Consider the following 19478-nt stretch of genomic DNA (forward strand, 5'->3'; position numbering starts at 1 on the left):
TCTCCAAGTAAAGTAATCATAGGGAAGGTCTGAGAGACTGTGAAATAAGCGTCTGCCTTTGGCTCAGGTCATGTTCTCAGGGTCCTGAGATCAAGTCCGGCATCAGGCTCCTTGCTCAGCGGGAAGTCTGCTTCTCCCTCTGCCTCTGCCCCTCCCCCTGCTTGTGCTCTCGCTCGCTCTCTGTCAAATTAAAAAAAAAAAAAGTAATCACTTCTGGGCATCAAAGGACACCAAGAAAGCAAAGAGACAACCTACAAAATGGGAGAAAATATCTACAAATCATGTATTTGATAAGAGATTACTATCCCGAATATATAAAGAGCTCCTTACATCTCAACAAAACAAACATAAAAATTAAAAAATGGGCAGAAGACTTGAAGAGACATTTCTCCAAAGAAGACAAACGGCCAACAAGCACACGAAAAATGTTCTGCATCATTAGTCACCAGGGCACCGCAGATGAAGGCCCAGTGACACTCAGCAGCCCGCCCACCAGGACGGCCGGCGTGCATGTTTTTAAGAGGAAACAAGTGTTGGTGAGCAAGTGGGGAAATTGGAGGCTTCGTGGGCTGTGGGCAGGGAGGCAAGACCGTGTGGGTGCTGCAGAAAACAGCCTGTTGCTCCTGAAAACGTTGGACACAGAATTACTCTATTTCCCGGGAATCCCACTTCCCTGTTACGCCCAGAACACCTGAGCACGAGGACGCGCACAGGGGCTCACACACAAGTGTTCACCGCAGCGTTCTTCACAAGAGCCAAAAGATGGAGGCAACCCAGGTCCATCCACAGGTGACCGGGTGAACGAAACATGACCACGACATGCAGCGCAGCAGTATTCGGCCATAAAAGGAAGGAAGAGACGGAACCACATGGGTGGGCCTTGAAAACATGGCGCTCACCAGCATAAGCCGACTTATGGGGCTCACGCTACCTCTCCTCACATGGCTACTGAGCGTCCAGACCCCGGCCCCGCTGCAGGCTGGGTGAGGTGCACGCAGGCTTGAAGAAAGTCCTTGGCTGGACCTGGGAGCTGGGGCCACAGAACGGGGGCTCCAAGCCATTGTTTTGAGCTGCTCGTCCATGGGGCTTCATCCCACCACCTGCGGGCCCCTCACCCAGGCTGTGGCTGCTGATGCCCACACCTGCCACTTCCCAACCCTGTGGCTCTGCTCCGGCCCCCACGGCGCCTCTCTAGCTGGAGGTCCCAGGTTCAGATCCCCAGACCACAGCCCCACTGGTCCGAGTCACATTTCTAGGCCCCACCCCAAAGACCACTGGGACAACGTGGTCTGGCCACCCGTGGCTCTGGCTCCACCTGGGTCCCACACGGAGGTTTGCTGGAGGAACCAGTATCTGGCACAGGAGGGCGGGACTTGCAGGCCAGGGGAGGTTGCACACGGGCAGCTGGGGGCTGGACAGGGCGGGGAGGCAGAGAGAGCGTCCAGGCTCAGACCATGTACTGCGGCGAGGAGTCATTGCTGTGTTTTGAGGACAAGCATGACGTAAAGGGCCATACACATCTCCATCCCCATCTTGTAGGTAAGGAACCTGCAGCTTGGGGACCAAGGAGCGTGTCCGGGGACACAGGCCCTGCCCCCACCGAGATCCCGGGCTCCACTGCCCAGCCTCACGGCGCTAGGCCAACGGTGGCCCTGCAGCAGGTGTCCGGGCGTCCTCAGGAAGGGCCCAGAGGAGAGATGGTCTCCCCGTCCACATTCCTGCCGGGCATCTGCCGATTTTTCAGCATCAGAAGGCAAGCCAGTCAGACAACGTGTTCCTGGGCATGAAGAGCTGCCCACGAGAGGATGTGGCCACTTGGAGGGTGGCACAGCTTGTGAAGGCAGGACTTGCCCTCGGGCCCCGCGGAGAGAGCGTGCAGCGGGACAGGTCCAGGGTCCAGTCCGACCCTCCCGTCGAGCTGCCTCGTGGATGTCCCGGGCGCGTTCTCTCAACTGTAAGACAAAGGACGTAAGCGGGGCAGAGGCAGCCGGCTGTCAGCCGAGGGCGCACGCTCCTCGTGGCAGAGGGCAAGGTCTTCCGGGCTACCTGTGCCGGCCTTGCTTCTGCCCATCCCTGCCTCTGCACCGTGCGTCCCCTTGGAGGCCACCACCCATGCGACGGCCGGCCATGACGGGCACAAGACTGGCCGGCGGCCTCAGGGGCAGTGTGGAAATTTCACGCAGAGGCCACTGGTCGGTATAAACAGGCTCCGGCTGCAGCTAGGGGCGCGAGGGCCAAGAATGAGGTTATCAGAGCCGAGGGCGGGCACGGCCCCGCTCCCTCGAGAAAACGGACCTCGGGAGGGAAATGTAAGCTGCAGGAAGGAGGGACGAGGATGCCCAGGAAGATGGCGGGGAGCGCTGGGCCAACCCCTGTGCCGGGAAAGCCCCGGGCAGGGAGGAGCAGGGGTGCGGGGGGCGGGTCTGCTGGTTCCTCAGGAGATCGGGTGGAGCACAGCCAAGGCTGGTAACCTACAGATGACCAGAGTTAGCATTTTGTTGATGGAAATGCTGGCCTCAGAGAGCGTCTTACGCCTGCCGTCTGGAGCGGCTTTCTGGGGCGGCGGTCCAGTCCCGTGTGTGTGTCTGGGGCGGCTGTTCATCCCCTGTCCCCAGGCAGTGGGGTCCGTGGGGCCATCGAGGAGGCTCCTGGGCCTCCTTCAGGCTGGCTGAGCAGGAGGGTCTTCAGTGGGGACAGTGACGCTGCTTCTGGGTTGCTGGGATGCTGGTCAGGAGTGCACAGCCCCTTCCCAGCCTCTGAGAATGCAGCAGACCAACGGGCCTGGGCTGACGGCTGAGGCCAGCACGGTGAGCAGGCCGGAGGCCGGTGCACACAGCCCGGCGCACCCTTGCCTGCCTGCAGACGGACACACCGGGCAGCCTCACGGGAGGGGCCGGGACCCGTGCTCTCGGTGGAAAGGCAATCCTGGGGAGCGGACGAACTCGCCCCCAGCCCCCGGACGACCTCTCACCGCCGGCCGGCCGCCCTGGCTCCGCTCCTCGCTGCCCCAAAGGTGCCTCCCCTTCACCCCGTTTGTCTGCCCGGGTGAGACGCTCCGCGGGCGGGCCCATGTGTTTTCGTCGGGTGGAGATGCCAGGTTTCCCAGAACACGGCTCCAGAAGGGGGGTGCGGGGGGCACAGGAAGCACTGCCCTCCTCCCACTGCCCAGAAGCGCCTCCGCGACCCGCCCCGGGAGCCGCGTCTGCCAGTCCTTGCTGGGGGCCCGGGGCGGCGCTCCCGGCAGAAGCGCGGCGAGACCCGGGGCTGCTGTGGCGGGCGCCGGCGGTCGGAGCGGCCCAGGCCCGGCCTGGCAGGAGCTGCCACCACCGTGAGCCGGAGCACAGAGGCGGGGGGCCTGGAAGAACTCCCGCTCGGAGGGAGAAGCGGATGAAGGGCCCTGCCGGGGCTGCCAAACTGCAGCCCCAGACACCACGGCGGCGGGGGGGCCGTGGGGCAGGGCGGGCGCCTGGCTGTGGGACGTGTGGGCAGATTGTGTTTTGGCAGCCGAGGTATCGGCTGGCAGGAAGGGGGGCCTGCGTGCGGCGGCACAGGCTAACGACGTGTGACGATCGGGGGCACTTGGCCGGGACGCCGGGCCGGCCCGAGGGTGCCGTGTGCGCACGCGCGGAGCCGAGACCCGGCACCCGAGCCGCTTGCGTCCTCGGGCTCGGAAGGCTTCCCTCCAGGCGGGCCCACCTGGGCGGCACGCCGGGCTCCACGTGGCCGACCGGAGCTGTTAGCGCGTCACTTTGTGGGAGGGCCGGCAGCAGGGAGGGGCGGGTGCGGGCTGCCTCCGCGGGCGGGGCCTCCGACGCGCCTCCACGGAGAAAGGGGCTGGGCATGGGCGGGACCGCCCCGCCGGCTCCCTCTGGCATCTTCCGAGGGGTCCCTGGCGGCGTCCCTGTGTTGGGCACGTATCTGTCAAGAAGATTAGTTTCAATTTGCCGTGAATGTTTTCAAACTCCTTCCTTATACATGAAAGTGTCACCACCTCATCTCAGCCTCTGCCAAATTGAATGGCAAGTGCGTAAGAGTGAGTTTTCTGTTTTCTGGGAAAGATAAATAAATAACACTCGCTTTACATAATCCCTTGGCCCACGCCAATGAGCCGTTTCTTGCTGGGAGATACGTCTGATCCACACGGGTCCTCCTGTCTGGGGTGTGTATGTGCTAGTCGGGATTGTCCTTAAGGAAATCCAGGCCAAAGCAGACTTAACGTTTGACTGAAATCGCCTATTACCCTCACAGAAGCTGGGCTCACAGGACGATCTTGGATGCTTTCTGCTTATCCAATGCTTGGTCATTTACATAAAAAGTAAATCCTATCCAACCTGTCCTTCCAGAGGGCAGGAAAGAAAGGGGTGGAAGTGGACTGCCCCCAAGTCCTACCTGCAAGCACATGGGCCACAGGCCTTCCCGATGGAGAGGGAGGCTCTCGAGAGCACAGGGACGTGGCCGTGCTTTCAGATGCACCTTCACACAGAGCTGAGCCCACGGCCGTGCATGATGCTAAGCAGTCCACAAGCAGAAACAGGCCCGTCCTGTCTTTACAGCCGCTTTTTCACCACCTGCCCCGAAACCATCCAAGAGGCTCTGTCCTGGGCTGCTTTGCTCCTGGGCCCAGCCACCATCACCCCCTGAACACGCTGGAACTGGGGTTGGGCGGTTCCTGCCTGGTTTCCTCACTTCCCAAGTTCGACTGGATGCACGGCCTCAGAACGGGATCCTCTGTCTCACAGCCACTGTGGCCTCTGCCTCCACTCGTGGTCCGCTGCCTTCCTGCTATCCTGCTGGGTGGCCGATGGCCCCATGCATGTGTGAAGCCCTTCTAAGACACATCAAGGAGTAACAGATGGAGAATCAGCCCACAGAGAGGCCCTGGAAGACCAGAAAACAAGGTTCAACCCCACACCGTTGCCAGGCTGACGAGTCCGGTTATTGTTGGTGATGGTTTGCCCTTTTTGGGACACGGGCACATCAAAGTTTCAAAACTCATGCCATCGTAGGAAATCATTGATGAGTCTCAACAACAGTGAACCTGCCTTGGGGGATGTGGGCCGGGACGCAGGCGCTGAGCTCCAGCAGCCATACACAGTCACCCCAGTGAATCCCTCACCCCCGGTGTCCCCGCTGGGGCCGGGGGCAATCCCTGGGCAGTTGTCCTATGGAAGGTGGCTCGGGAGGAAGGAAACGTGCCATCGGGTTACTGGCTCTCGATTCCATAATTCTTCCTCTCCTCCCCCAACGCCGAGGTGATCTATTTATTGCCAGCTTCACCGCAGAGGACACAAATAAATAACCCAGACGTCCACGCGGTAGACATTTAAAGACACCGCATGACACACGTAATATCAAAAACTGGATACTGGATGTGATGCTAGAGATTTATGAGTCCAGACACAGGGATTGGTCTCCTCGGGCCCCCACTGAAGTCCCAGGAGATACATATATTTTTTTTTAAAGCCTGAAGATTGCTTCCTTTTAATGGCAAGTGCCCGCTCTATAGCTCGGAGGCAGAAATGTTTTTCCACTCTTGGTTCCCAATCACCGCAAAACCGTAATATGATTCCGCTGATTTAAGAGGTTGCCAAACAAGCTCAGGACACAAAGGTGTTTTAGAGATTGAAATGGGTGCACGGGCATCTCCGCCCCTCCCCCCCCTCCTTCCCTCCGCTGTTGCCACGGAGACCAGGGCTCAGGCAGGTCCATCTTAACAGTAGGCATCTGTGCACTCAAATCTCCTACTTACTTGTTTCTTGCTTCTTATTTTACTTTTAGAAAGGGTTTAAAAAGTATGCATCATGTCAGTTTAAATTTACTGACTTAATTTTTATATCATCTACCTGCCTACATACCACCCATCCATGCCTGCTTCATTTAAGAAAGAACTTAAGATGGCATACTGAACACTGCAACACTGCTTTATTCATTTAAGTATATATATATATATATATATATATATATTTGATGCATATTCTGTTTCAAACTCAGAAGAAAATGTAAGCTTTTAAATAATGGCATGATTGCACTAGCTCTAAGATTTTTCTGCTAGGGTATTTTGTTAAATTAATTCAAGATGCTGTTGAACTCCAAGTGCATAAGAGAATGTCTTTATGGAAAATTGGGTTTTGAATGACATGTTCTACAGGCTGCAGCTACACATAATTACATGTCAAAATAAAATTCAAAAACTTGGTTTCAAAAGCTGGTTAGGGGTACTTTGTTTTATCTTGTAATAGATCCAAGGATTTTTAAAAAATGGGATCATCTTCATCAAACCTGAAAAAGTATTTGATAAAATTAAAAGATGGGTTAAGGTTTTTCTGGATCTTTGCGTTGCACTTTTTTATTGCAGGGAGAGGAGTAGACAGTCTGATCCTAAAGTTTAAATAGAAAAAGAAACCAACAAGAATAGGCAGGAAAATCCTAAAATAGTTAAGAAAAATCAGTAGCCCTACTAGCTCTTCAATCATATAATAGTCTCAATAATTAAAACCCTGCTGTGGGGCTCATGAACAGACACACACAACAAAACCACTGAAAGTACAGGTAAACACAAAAACGTGAGAAACTAGCATACAGTGCAGGTGACACCTCAAATTAGTGGTGAAAAATTGATGGGTAAACGGCATCAGGAGGACAGAGTAGCTGTCCAGCAAATAAATAATAAAGGACGAAAGCCACACCCATGTCTCATGTTTACATCCAAATGAATTCCATAGAAGTCAAATACTTAACTATTAAAAATACAACCATAAAGTATTGATAGAAATCATGGGCAGACTTCTTTATAACTTTGTAGTCAAGGGAAGACTTTTCTAATTCAAACTAAAAATCCAAATGCAATAAAAGAAGAATTTATAAACTCAACTACATAAAAATGAAACTTCTGCATGAAAAACTGCCATCAGCATATTAAGAAGTTAATATAGACAATGAGAAAAATATGTATTTCATCTCCTATCACAACCTATATCCTTAATATATAAAGAGCTCCCAGAAATCAGTAAGAACAACAAAGATTAGCAACCCAACAGATAAATGGGAAGTAACTTTAACTGGAGAGTCCAGTGAAAAGAAAACACAAAAAGATGTTCAACCTTACTAATAATAGAAAACCTATTTGAATAGCAAAATACTCAGGTAATGAGATTGTGAAGATAGAGGTCTTTCATACAATGAGAGTAAATTTTATAACCCATATGGAGAATAATTGGGAAACAGCTATAAAATTACAAAGGCACATATCTTTTGAGTAATTTTTCTTGTAGGAATTGACCCTAATGATATGTGCAAAATGACATATATGCGAGGCTTTTAATCCAACATTATTTATTATAACAGAAGATTTGCAACAACTTAAGTGTATATCAATAGGAAATATACATATATGGCATACTAGGCAGCTTTAAAAAAAATGGAGAAGGGGCGCCTGGGTGGCTCAGTCGTTAAGCGTCTGCCTTCGGCTCAGGTCATGATCCCAGGGTCCTGGGATCGGGCCCGGCATCGGGCTCTCTGCTCAGCGGGAAGCCTGCTTCACCCTCTTCCATTCCCCCCTGCTTGTGTTCCCTCTCTCGCTGTCTCTCTCTCTGTCAAAGTAAATAAATAAAATCTTTTAAAAAAATAAAAAATAAAAAATAAAAAAAATGGAGAAGTTCTCCATTTCTAATATGGGAGATTATCCAATATATACTGTTAAGCAAAAGGCAAGGTATAGTATAGTAAATATGCTATTATTTGTATAAAAAAACAGGGAGAGTGGAAGTGAGCATACATATTCATACTTGTTGGTATGTACATTAGGAAACTGTAAGAGTACACAGTAATCACAATTCATATCCTTAATATATAAAGAGGTCCAAGAAATCAATAAGAAAGAATGTTTTGCACAGAAGAATGTGGAGAAACTAGGCAGAGGGGGACAGGGAAGGAAAGCAGACATTACACTGAATACTTTTCACGGTTTTTTATTTCTAAACCATGTGAATTATTACCCATTCATAAATTTAAATTTAACAAATTTTAGGGGGTAAAATTATCTTTTTTATTTAAAGAACACTCCCTTTTATGTTTGAGACTCATATAATATATATTACTATTTCCCAAGTAGACAGACTGCCATTGACCTTGTAGACCAGTTTTTTTAGCATGATAGACAACAAAAAATTTAAATATTATGTGGTTTGTGTTCACTAACCAGTTCAGTCAACATAGTCTTTGCTTACTGTATGATTTTCTGTTTTCTCTTTTTCTCTGTACTAACCATGGACTCTGCGAACCCCGTTATCAGTTAGCTCCTTTGAACTCTGGTCACATCCTGCAGAACCTAAAGCAACCTTGTCAACAGTCCCCACGGTGCCGAAGGCCAGGTTCTGCGTGTGACAGGTGAAGTCAGGCATGTCCAGTTAATACCCTAGAGCAGCGACAGGAATTTCAGCCCCGTGGTTCTCTGGGAGACTCCTGGGCATGCAGAAATTCAGCGTTGGACAAAAATCAGCCCCCTGGCCCAGGGCAGGGGTGGGACTCTGCAGATTTCCGCTGGGGGTGGTTTCTTTCTCTGGCCTGCTGTCCCAGCAGTGCTGTTTTAACCCAGACATTTGCAGCCTGCCAGTCCTTTCCTGGAACCAGTAAGTGGCCAGCCAGGAGAAAGATGAGAGCTATCAATCAGACCCAGGGGATTTGGAAATTTGTGTCATTCCCATGGAGGCTGAAGCTCCAAGTCCCGTAGTTTATCGTCAGAAGCCGCCTCCCAGCGGCCGGGCCGCGCTCTGCCTGTGTCTCCCTGGCGTTTGGATTTCTCCATCCCCCTGTGGACCTGCAGGCCTCGGTCCAGTTCAGGGGCCCTGCTGACCTCCCAGTCTGCCCACTTTGTCTCTCGGATGGGGGTCGGTCCCTTGGCCCCCTCAGCACCCTGACCGCACTAGGTTCTGACCACTATGAGGATGGCAGCTGCCTCACAGGGCGATCGCCAGGGCTGATGACGACATAGAGAAGGGGCAGGTGTCAGTGGTCACGAGGACAGCGCTGTTGGGCTCTGTGTCCGTCTCCCTCACCTCCATCGTGTGCCAGGCCCCTCTGGCCCGCACCCGCAGTGGCCTCGCCCTGTCCTTTCTCTTGAAGAGTGCTCAGCAGGGCCCTGGGCTGGCTGCCCCCAGTCCTCTCTGCGCTGTCCCTGTCCCTGCACCGGCTGGCTCTCCCTCTAGCACCTTGCCCTCCACTGTGGCCTGGTGGCCTCATGGCCCCAACACGGGCAGGAGCCTGAGCTGTTCCTCCCACTGCTTCAACGGGCACGTGGAGAGCGCAGGGGAGAAACTGCGCGTGAATCATGGGGCAGATGACTGTGGGGAGAAAGCTAATCCTCTGTGGGGCATGAGATGCTCCCTCAACTAGCTGCTAGTTCAGGGTGACACAAAGCAGAACTGACATGGAAACCATCCCATCCGCTGCATCCCTGAGGAACCAGACGCACTGTCATGCAGGCGGCCACCGGAGGGCCGACTGCTTCGTCTCCGATCTAGCGCCCTGCGTGGTCCTGGAGCCACGGCGAAGGAGCCGTGTAGCCTGGGCCCGCACCTATTCTGGAAGAAGTGATGGTGGGAGAATCTGGGAAACGGGCAAAACCATGAAGTCAGGTGGTAGCACCTGGGACTATCTCACGGGATGTCCGCTCAGGAATGGAGATGTGATGCTTGCAGATTCATTTGCTAGGGGTGCTGGGAACAAGTGTTTGTCACAGGTGCTGAGACTCATGGTCTGGAGCTCTCAGATGCCGGAGTATTTCGGGACTGCTCATTAGGCACAGGCAGAAGGCGGGGAAAGCCACCGGGACTGATGCCAAGCAGAAGATGGCACACGGGGGCCCTCGGCAGCAAGACTTGTGCTCTGAAACGCGGGCGGGGGAGAGACACAGCGCCGAGAATGGACGTTCCAGCCACCATCTGGACGTGACCCGGTCACATGAGGCCATACCCGCACCATTTGTCTGCCGGCTGGATGTCGCACCTCCAGAGTCCCCGCGTAGGTGTCTGCAGCAATCACACCTTCTTGTTGTGGGTTCCCTGATGGGACAAACACAAGGCAAATGGGCTTCCTGGTGACGCCTCGGGTGCCTGAGCATTAACCAGCTCTCCTTCCCAGGCCTCTCCCCATCTGTAAGTAACGGGAGGCCCACCCACCATTCCTAGGGAACGACCGGGAAACCCGAGCTGCACCTGCTTCTCCCACATTCTGAGATGTGTGAACACTGAGATTTTCTGTACGAGGGTGGCCTCTGTGACTCCGGGCCCCATTTGTCTCCCTCATTGAACCCCCGACCCTGTCCAGGCAACCAGCCCTCCTCCGCCCCCTTCTCCTGGAAAAGTCTCTGGATTTCACTACTTCATGTACGTTGGCTCTTCAAATCCCTTCTTCGTGACTCTGCAACTCTCTGCACCATGTTCCCTTCCCGCTCCAGTGACCCTGCTCCCTCCACTTCTTGTTCCAGGGCACCCCAGAGATGCCCCCAACTCTCCCGGCCCCAAACCACCCTCCCCACCACTGAGCCTCACGGCCCATCCCCAAGGGTGCCGTGCATGGTCGCTGCCCTTCACTCTGCCACCGCCGCGGGGACCCCATGGTGCTCAGCATCATCACCCGGGCCTCACTCCCTGTCACATTTCTGGGGCCATCTCTTTCTTCAAGCCCCAGGCGTCCCACCCACACTCCAGCTAGGTTCTTCTCAGCCTTCTTACTTGTGTTTTGTTGGGCTCATCCTGTGGTCAGGATGCTAACGTGGTTCTTCCCCAGGTCCTGTGCTCATCTCCCTCCTCACGCTGCAGACCCCAGGTCCAACCAGATGAGGCTATGACCACGAGACAGACTTGTGGTCCACACCATGGATGGTGGCCCCGTGTCTCAGTCCACACCTCCCTGCTGACCAGACCCGAGGATGACTCGCTTGCCCTCCACGCTCTCTCCCCCCGCCCCCACGCCTCTCTACCGCTGATGTCTACTTCCCTCGTGTTGGGCCAGGGGCCTTGTCTCAAATGTTCGGGGATCCCTTGGCCTCCCTGGCAGAAATAAATATCTCCCACAGTGAAATAAAATACTTATTTTCTGACCAGTTATGTCTACTTATTATGTAACTTTATCCAAGCCAGAGAAATCTGAATTATCAACTACAAAAGGGAAGGAATGAGAATCCAATCCCAGCAAGAAACTGGGCCCTCCAGGCCGCCACCAACCTCAGGACACTTGTTCACGCAGAGGGGAGGCCACAAGATTTCTCTACTGCTTGATCATCAGGAGCAATATAATGTCCTAGAAGTGGGCAGTGAGGGAATGGAGACATCGCGGAGGGTCGGTTCTGGGAAGCAGAGGCACCTGCAGGTGGGAGCTGCTGCAGAGCCCAGGGGAGAGTCCCGGCCAGTCCCAGAAGTCCGGTCGGTGACCCAGCAACAGACACAGGTGGGCTGGAGGGAGGGGAGACACCCACTTTGCTGCCCACCAGCCCCAGGGCACCCGACGGGCTCAGTTCTTGGTTTGGCGGCTGTCTCGTGGACGCAGACCTGCGGGCAGACCTTCCTGCCCATGCGACCTCACCTCTCAGGCCTCCCTCTTCCCCTCAAAATGGGCAACACTGCCTCCCTCTCGGGGCTGCTACGAGATCTGTTTGTGGATGCCGTGCACCTGCAACGTGTCCCACCGTGGGAGTCGGTGCCACGGGGAGGCACGTGGCCTCCTCTTCCATCGGGATCCACCGCGCGGGGAGGCCGGGGCCGTGGCCCCACGCGGCATTCCTGCCTGCAAAGGGCAAGCTAACATCCCCGCTCCTCCTCTCCTCTCAGGTTTTCTGTGCCTTGCTCCCCTGGCTCTGGAATGGAGTTAATTACACCATCTGGCGCAGGGGTGTGCACAGACGTGAGCAATTAGGGATTCAGTGCACTTTGAAAATGAATGAGCTTGCTCGTAGGGGCGGCATTTAATATTTACAACGATAAGTCCGTACCTGCTGGCTTCACCAACTATAATCACTGCTACAGGCCTGGGTTTTATGGCCGGCTTTTTGAACTGAACCCTAACTACTCTCACTTCAAAGTAATTAAATGACACGTCGGAAGAACTTGCTGCATTCACCAGGGCCTTCTTCCGATAGACGTGAGGTCCCACCTGAGGTCCACCGGAAACAGGCCCACACAAGTCGCCTGGCCCGCCCTCCCACGCCCCGGGACCCTGGCGCGCGGTCCGAGGTGGGCTGGGTCTCCGTAGTGCGAGCAGCCCCGCCCCGCCGCTCTGCCTCGCGCCGCGCGGGCAGGTTGACGGGAGCACCCAGGTGGGAACTCGTCCCCGCACCGCACAAGGATGAGCTGCCAGGAGACCGTTTCCACCATCCGCCCCGGACACGCTCCTCCGCGGGAAATCATCACGGATTTAAGCAAAGCGCTTTGCGCGCGCGCAGCTCGCCCTGCGGGCCGCGGCGCAGGCTCCACGCACGGGCGGGACCTGGCGGAGGCCCCGCGCCTCCCGCGGCCACGCCCGTCACCCCGCCCGGGGCACCGCCTGCCTCCTTTGTCCTCGCCTCGCCTCTGCAGGCGGAGGAGTCCATCAGGGAGCCGGCGCCAGGAGCCACACTGACCAGGTGCGGGGCCTGCCGGCCCTGCGCCTCCTCCCGGCCCGGGGCCCGGCGTGAGGCCCGCCGCCGACCCGTCTGCGAGCAGCGCCCGCAGCGGGCGCACGCGTCAGCCGCCCCGCGCCCCGCGCCGCGCCCCGGACGCTCACCGCCTCGGGACAGCCGCCCTCCGCCCGGCCGAGCGGTCCCGGCCACGGTGCCTGGCCGCACAGCGCCACCGCGCGGCTCGCAGAGAGAACGCCAACAGCCAGAATCACTAGGGCACCCGGCTCCGAGAAAGCCCAAGTTGCTTCCTCAGAGCAGCTTCCTAACCAAGTCGCTGAGGAGCGAGTCCAAGGTCACCAAGCCGTGACCGACAGCCCTCTCTGGATGTGGTCTGGGCGGCCGCCAGGCCGCCGGCCGTGAGCAGGGCGCGGGGAGATAGGCAGCCCTGTGCACGGGCCACCAGCGGTTCCAGTTCACGCCCCGAAGGGCACTTCTCGGGCCAACCAGTGAGTCTCAGCTCTGACGGGAGGCAGCTGTGCCCCTCCACCTGGTTTACTAAAACCCTGCAGAGACCCCGACACCAGCAGCCGCGGAGGGGGCGCCCACGTCTCTCCTGCCGGCAAGCTGGCCGCTGTGGTGGCCTCCCTCAGGAGGTCAAGTGAGAGGGCGTCTGCCCCTTGCCGGGGACGCGGGCGCAGGGACAGGTGGCTGAGTCCGCGGGAATGCAGCGCCGCATCCCTGCAGGTGAGGCTGCACCGGAAGCAGGGGGTCAGCAGGGAACGAGCTCAGAGGAGGGGGGAAGCCGAGGGGTAGCGCCCAAACATCTGCGAGGAGCAGTGTCCACTCACGACAGCCGGGCCTCCCCACGCAGGAGGACACGGGCCACGCTGCCCCGCACCTGATGCGCCCATGCTCGGCAGGAACGGCAGGCAGGCTTAGCCCAGCTCCCGGAGAGCCCACGCTCCTCCCGCTGGGGGCAGCCCTGGGTCTCGGGGTTTCCACCTCTGAGGCCAGACCAGGTCAGCTGAGGGTGCGGAGCTCGAGCCCAGCACGGAGTGGAAATCCAGGGGCCCTTGTGGCGTAAAGCAGAAGTGCTGTCCCAGGGCGAACCGGAAAGCTTCTCCGTTCTTCCGCGGTCTCTGCTTCGGATTGGATTGGGCCCCCCCAAATTTGTGTGTTGAAGTCTTAACTCCCAGGACTTCAGAATGTGGCTGTATGTGGAAGTGGGATCACTAGGTCCTTCGGCCCTGATCCCGTCAGACTGATGTCCTTGTGAGAAGAGCAGATGGGGACACGCAGGGCTCGGAGGAGGGGGTGTCTGCAGCCACGGGGAGACAGAGGCCGGTGGAGAAACCAGCCCTGCCGGGCACCTTGATCTCAGACCCGCAGCCTTGGGAGCTCTGACAGGACTCACCTCGGTTGGCGAAGACCCCGGTTTGGCGGCTGTTAGGGCATACAGTGCACAAACCCTCTCCGGACCAGGCAGCGGCAGCTGCAAACCGAGTGGGAGAGCGCTGCTCGGCACACGGGCGCGGGGACGTCTCCGCTCAATCCCGGCTGCGTGGGGCACCCCGGTCCCAGGGAGGAACTGGCTCAGCATCTCCGCCCTGGGGGGCTCACCTCGGCTCCACCAGCAAGGCCAGCAGCCTGCCTCGCCCCGCGGCCCGCACACGCAGACTCTGCCCGCCCCCGTCCATCAGGCCCACCCGTGTCATCCAGCATCGTCACCCTGTGACGGTTCAACGTGCGTGTCAGTTTGGCCGGGCTGCAGCATCCAGCCGTCCTGCCACACACACTGGTCTCGATGCCACCAAGAAGGTGTTTGGAAGATGTGATCAACACCTACGGTCAGAGGCTTTGAGTAAAGCGGGTGACCCTCCATAACGCGGGTGGGCCTCGTCCCTCGGTCGAGGCCTGAGGAGCCACGGCAGAGTGTCCGCAGAGAGGAAGGCATTCTCCCCACAGCTGGAACACAGAGACTCTACCCAGCGGCCAGCCCGCCCTCCAGACTTCAGACGCGGCAGCCTCCAAACCGAGCGAGACCACGTCCAATTCCGTACAAGAGGCCAGACCGTCACACGGCTCTGTTGATTGTTTCTCCGGAGAGCCCCGGCTGATCCTGGCCACGCCAAGATCTGTGGCTGAATCACGTCCGTGTGGGCCCTCCCACCACGGAAGGGGACACGTTCCCGGGGAGGAAGACACGAGCATGTTGGCGAGGGTGACAGCAGTATCCTGCGTACTGCCCTGACGCGAACGGGAAAGGAGATGCTGAGGCTCCTTGGTTGTGTTTTGAAGAACACGGTTGTCTCTCTTTTTGTATGTGAAGCTAATGCTGGTTCAAACTGAAAGCGTGGCTCCCCAGAGCCACCAGCGGCCTCCGTGCCCAGGCCGTCCCACGAAACCGGCTTGCCTTGACTCGGTTGCGTGGATGTGTTTCCAGTGCCCTGCCACTTCTGGTCGTCCCATTGGTTGGCGTGGACTTGTTCGTAGCCGTCTTGGGATCCTCTGCATTCCAGTGTATTTGTTGTAATCTCTCCCCGTTCATTTATCATTTTATTTATTTGGGTCCTCGCTCCCTCTTTCTTCGTGACTCCAGCTAAAGGTTTGCCAATTTTGTTTATATTCTCAAAAAACCAACTCTGAATTTTGTTGTTTGTGTCACCTCAGTCTCCCATTTATCTGTCTTATCTGTATCGCTTCTTTCATTCTGCGAAGTTTAGACTTAGTTTGTTCTTTTTCTAGCTCCTTGGGAGGTAAAGTGAGGTTGTTTATAGGAGATCCTGCACTTATCACTATAAACTTCCGCCTTGCAGCCACATCAGCAGCATTCTGTAAGTTTGGGTATGAAGTGTTCCATTTTAGTCTCAAGGTATGTTTTGATTCCCTTGTTGATGTCTCCAGTGATTGTTCAGGAGTGTGTTGATTTCCACAGATTTATTTTTTAAAAATTTTATTTATTTGACAGAGAGAGACACAGCGAGAGAGGGAACACAAGCAGGGGGAGTGGGAGAGGGAGAAGCAGCTTCCCGCCAAGCAGGGAGCCCGATGCAGGGCTCGATCCCAGGACCCTGGGACCACGACCCAAGCCGAAGGCAGACGCTTAACTGACTGAGCCACCCAGGCACCCTCCACAGATTTTTGAATCTTCCGGTTTTCCTCCTGTTGTGTGTGTGTGTTTTTTTTTAAGATTTTATTTATTTATTTGACAGAGAGATAGCGAGAGCAGGAACACAAGCAGGGGGAGTGGAAGAGGGAGAAGCAGGCTTCCTGCCGAGCAGGGAGCCCGAGGTGGGACTCGATCCCAGGACCCTGGGATCATTGCCTGAGCCGAAGGCAGACGCTCAACGACTGAACCACCCAGGCGCCCTTCCTCCTGTTATTGATTTCTAGTTTCACACCATTGTGATTGGAAAAGATTCGTGACGTGCTTTCGCTCTTCCGAGACCTCATCCCCTGACCCCACAGCCTTCCACACAAAAGCCTCTTACTGAGATCAGCGAACACCTCCCTTAGACCTCTGGATTCTTGCTCACCCTTCATTTTATCCCACATGGGACTTTCTGGTCCCTCGGTTTTGCAATTCAGAATATGTGTCCAGGGGTTTTCAGATAGGACTGTTTCACAGGATACTTAGTTTGCCACACTGCCAGAAAGCAGGTGTCCAAAGAAAACTTCCTTAATTAATAGAAGATATCTGTAAGAAGTCAACAAAGAGGGGTGCCTGGGTGGCTCAGCCGGCTAGGCATCCAACTCTTGGCTTCAGCTCAAGTCATGATGTCAGGGTTGTGGGATCAGGCCCCGCATCAGGCTCCATGCTCAGTGGGGAGTCTGCTTGGGACTCTTTCCTTCTCCCTCTGCCCCTCCCCTTTGTGCTCTCTCTCTGAAATGAATAAATTTTAAAGAAAGAAGTCAACAAGGAAAACACAGCTCAATGATGGGACATTAGAAACAGGAACAAGACGACATGGTTCCCTACTTTATGTGGCACCAACTCTTGTTCTCACCTGCAGAAACTCCTATGCACAAGGAAATACTGTGGGAGGTACATTCCCACATTTGGTGGGAATGAGGAGGGCCTTGGACACCCTGCAAAGGAACCAGGATGCTTTGCATGGAAGGTGTTTATTTAGAGGAATAACACGATCTGACTAGTGGTTGGGGAACATAGTTCTCTGGCTCAGAGGATGGCCTGGAGAGGCGAGAAGTCAGGGTCTCAACAAGTCCTCAGATGATAACAAGGACAGGCTTGGGCAGAACATGAGGTGGTGGGATGGATGGGAAATTGCAAGCTGAGTGCTGGTATGCGCCCCTCAAGTTTCTAGCCCTGGAGTCTGGGGTCCTGGTGTTGCCTTTCATCGAGACAGAGCACACACAGGAAGGATTGAGCGGAAGAGGATACTAAGGGAAGGAATGTGGCCTGTGTGGTGTTGGTGCTTAGCTGTCCAGGAGGCAGAAGGTTGAGTCTTAAGGTTTTGAGATAGTTGGGAAACATCAGCATAAAAGTGGGGAAAATAATTTGCAATTCAGAACAAAATCCTATTGCATCATTTTGTGCCTTGTAAGTGTTGGGTCATTCATCTCCCGGGTAGAGAATGCTGTTGTTTGGGAAAACAATTTGGTCGGACATCTAGTTTAAGGAAAATAAAGACTACCCCAAGGAATGCCTTAACAGGAGAGTAAGAACAGAGGAAAATTAAGTACTTGGTATAATAAAGTGAGAGTCCGAATCCCCCTGAACAGCTTTGGAGAGAGCTGGTGAGAAGCCAGACAAGTGGGAGAAAATGGGGGTTTGAGGAGCACTTGGGAAACAGAGTCCGGGCCCTAAGGATGGACACGACCCGCGAGGAACCCCGATGATGAGCAACGGCAGATGTTTTGGGGAGAGGGAGGACGGATGCTCAGATGGGAGTGGCTTCCTTCTCTGTGGTACGTGCCCTGTGTGACCTCTGGGGCTTCCGCAGGGGCCCCGCAGTCAGCCTCGTGCCGGGGCAGCCCCCTGGGGTCAGCATGGGGAGGGCTGGCTCAGGAGGCATGCGACCCCTCCAGGCCACCTTGACCTAGCGTGCCTCAGTGACTCCGCTTCTTATATCCAATCTGCATGCCATCTGTTGAAATCCTTGGTTTTCCCAAACCAACGCAAATGCCACCTCTGTGGAGCACTCCCAAATCCCCCCAGAGGGACCGTACGCTGCGTCTGCACACTGTACCTGTTTCAGCAAACGCTTGCCTCGCTTGGTCTCACTCTGACGTTACTTCTGTGTCAGTCTCTCTGCTGCCGGCCGGCTCCCGAGCACCTCTGGGTGAGAATGTGCTTGTTCCCAGCCCTCAGGGCCTCTAGCCTCTCCTGACAGGGGCACAGTCTGCCGTTCATGCCAACTTGAGCTGTCTGGTGTGGGGAACAGTATTTCTAATCGTCAACTCACAAATCGGCATTGTTAATACCAGTTTTGTGAACTCAAACTTGGTGAATGGGAAGGACTCTACTCTTGGTGTGCCCGACGAAGGCCATACACGTGGTCAAACTCAAAGTGCAGGAATGAACCTGATATCTGGGGTCTCATTCTGCTGCATCTGCTGCTGAGAAACTGCAAGCAGCATCCAGACACGGAGAAAACACTGTGAGGGGCCCCCGGCATGCCTGGCAGGTCTGTGGTGGCTGTCGGCCCCTTTAGGCGAGGTGACAGAGGGAACTGCCACCACGTAAATTAGTTACCCAATTTCACTGGAAGGACGGGACCTAGTGTCAGGTCCTGGAATGGGCTGAAAAGTAAGTGTACGTGGTTCCCGTAACGGGCCACAGCGTCACAGCATGAAGCAAGAGGATCAGACCTACAGAGACCCTGGGTGGTAGGTAGCCAGTTCATTAGGGAGCCCCTGGACAGGAACACGTGGGCAGGGACTGAAGTCACCCTTGGTCTGAATAAGCGAACTGTCCCCACGGCTGGTGGACAGAGACGTCACTACACAACCACAGCCCTCCCCCCAATTCCCAGGACTGAGCCAGCTCACAGACCCAGAACGTCTCTCCTAGAGGGATGGCTGGGTCCCCTGACCCTCAAACAACAGTGGGGAGGGCACAGTAGAGACCTACAGAGTGACCGCTTTCCTCCAAGACGGTAAAAATCCAAAAGCAATATTGCTTTAATGGGAATTCCAGAGAGGAGTCATAGGACCTGTGCCCGTCTGACTATGAAGAAGGCACACGGGTGTGGTGGGTGGCCATGGGCTGTCACACATTTAATCAGATCAGAACCCAACTGCAGACGCTGCCCCACGCAGGGTGGGTCCCCTACTGGAACAGACGGCCCCAACGACTGCGCCGGCACACCTCCTTGTACGCCTGCTACAGGACCTACCAGAAGCAGCCCGTGCACCTCCGTGGTCGCGTGCAAGGGCCGGTCACCCGTCCAGCGCTCGAGTACGCTGGGGACCCGCAGACACCGACGCTCTCACCGCCGGCCTCTGGGGCAGAAGCGTGAGGATTATCCTGCAGATAACTGTCCTCCTTTGGGCTCTGGGCTGCCTTCCAGACGCCGGGACAGACTCGGACACTGCACTTCACCAGGGATACCTGGTTCCCACAGGACTTGAGCTGGTCAGTGCACCGGCTGACGCTTCGCGGCCTTGGGCTGGGCAGTCGCTGGAGCATGTCATTGTTAACATACAAGACTGGGCTCAAGCGTGTCCTGAAGGCACCGCAAGCAGATGGCTCAGTCTCCCAGCACCTGCGGCAACAACGCCCTCATCGTGTGCCCGTGGTCACCCAGAGTTCCCTCTGAGCGGCTGCCAGTAAAAAAGGTTTTTTGGTTTTTTTTATTAAGATTTTTTTTATTTTAGAGAGAGGGAGAGAGAGAATCTCAAGCAGACTCCACACTGAGCACAG

This window comes from Neomonachus schauinslandi, chromosome 8, assembly GCF_002201575.2.
Source record: "Neomonachus schauinslandi chromosome 8, ASM220157v2, whole genome shotgun sequence".
In the NCBI taxonomy this organism is placed as follows: Eukaryota; Metazoa; Chordata; class Mammalia; order Carnivora; family Phocidae; genus Neomonachus; species Neomonachus schauinslandi.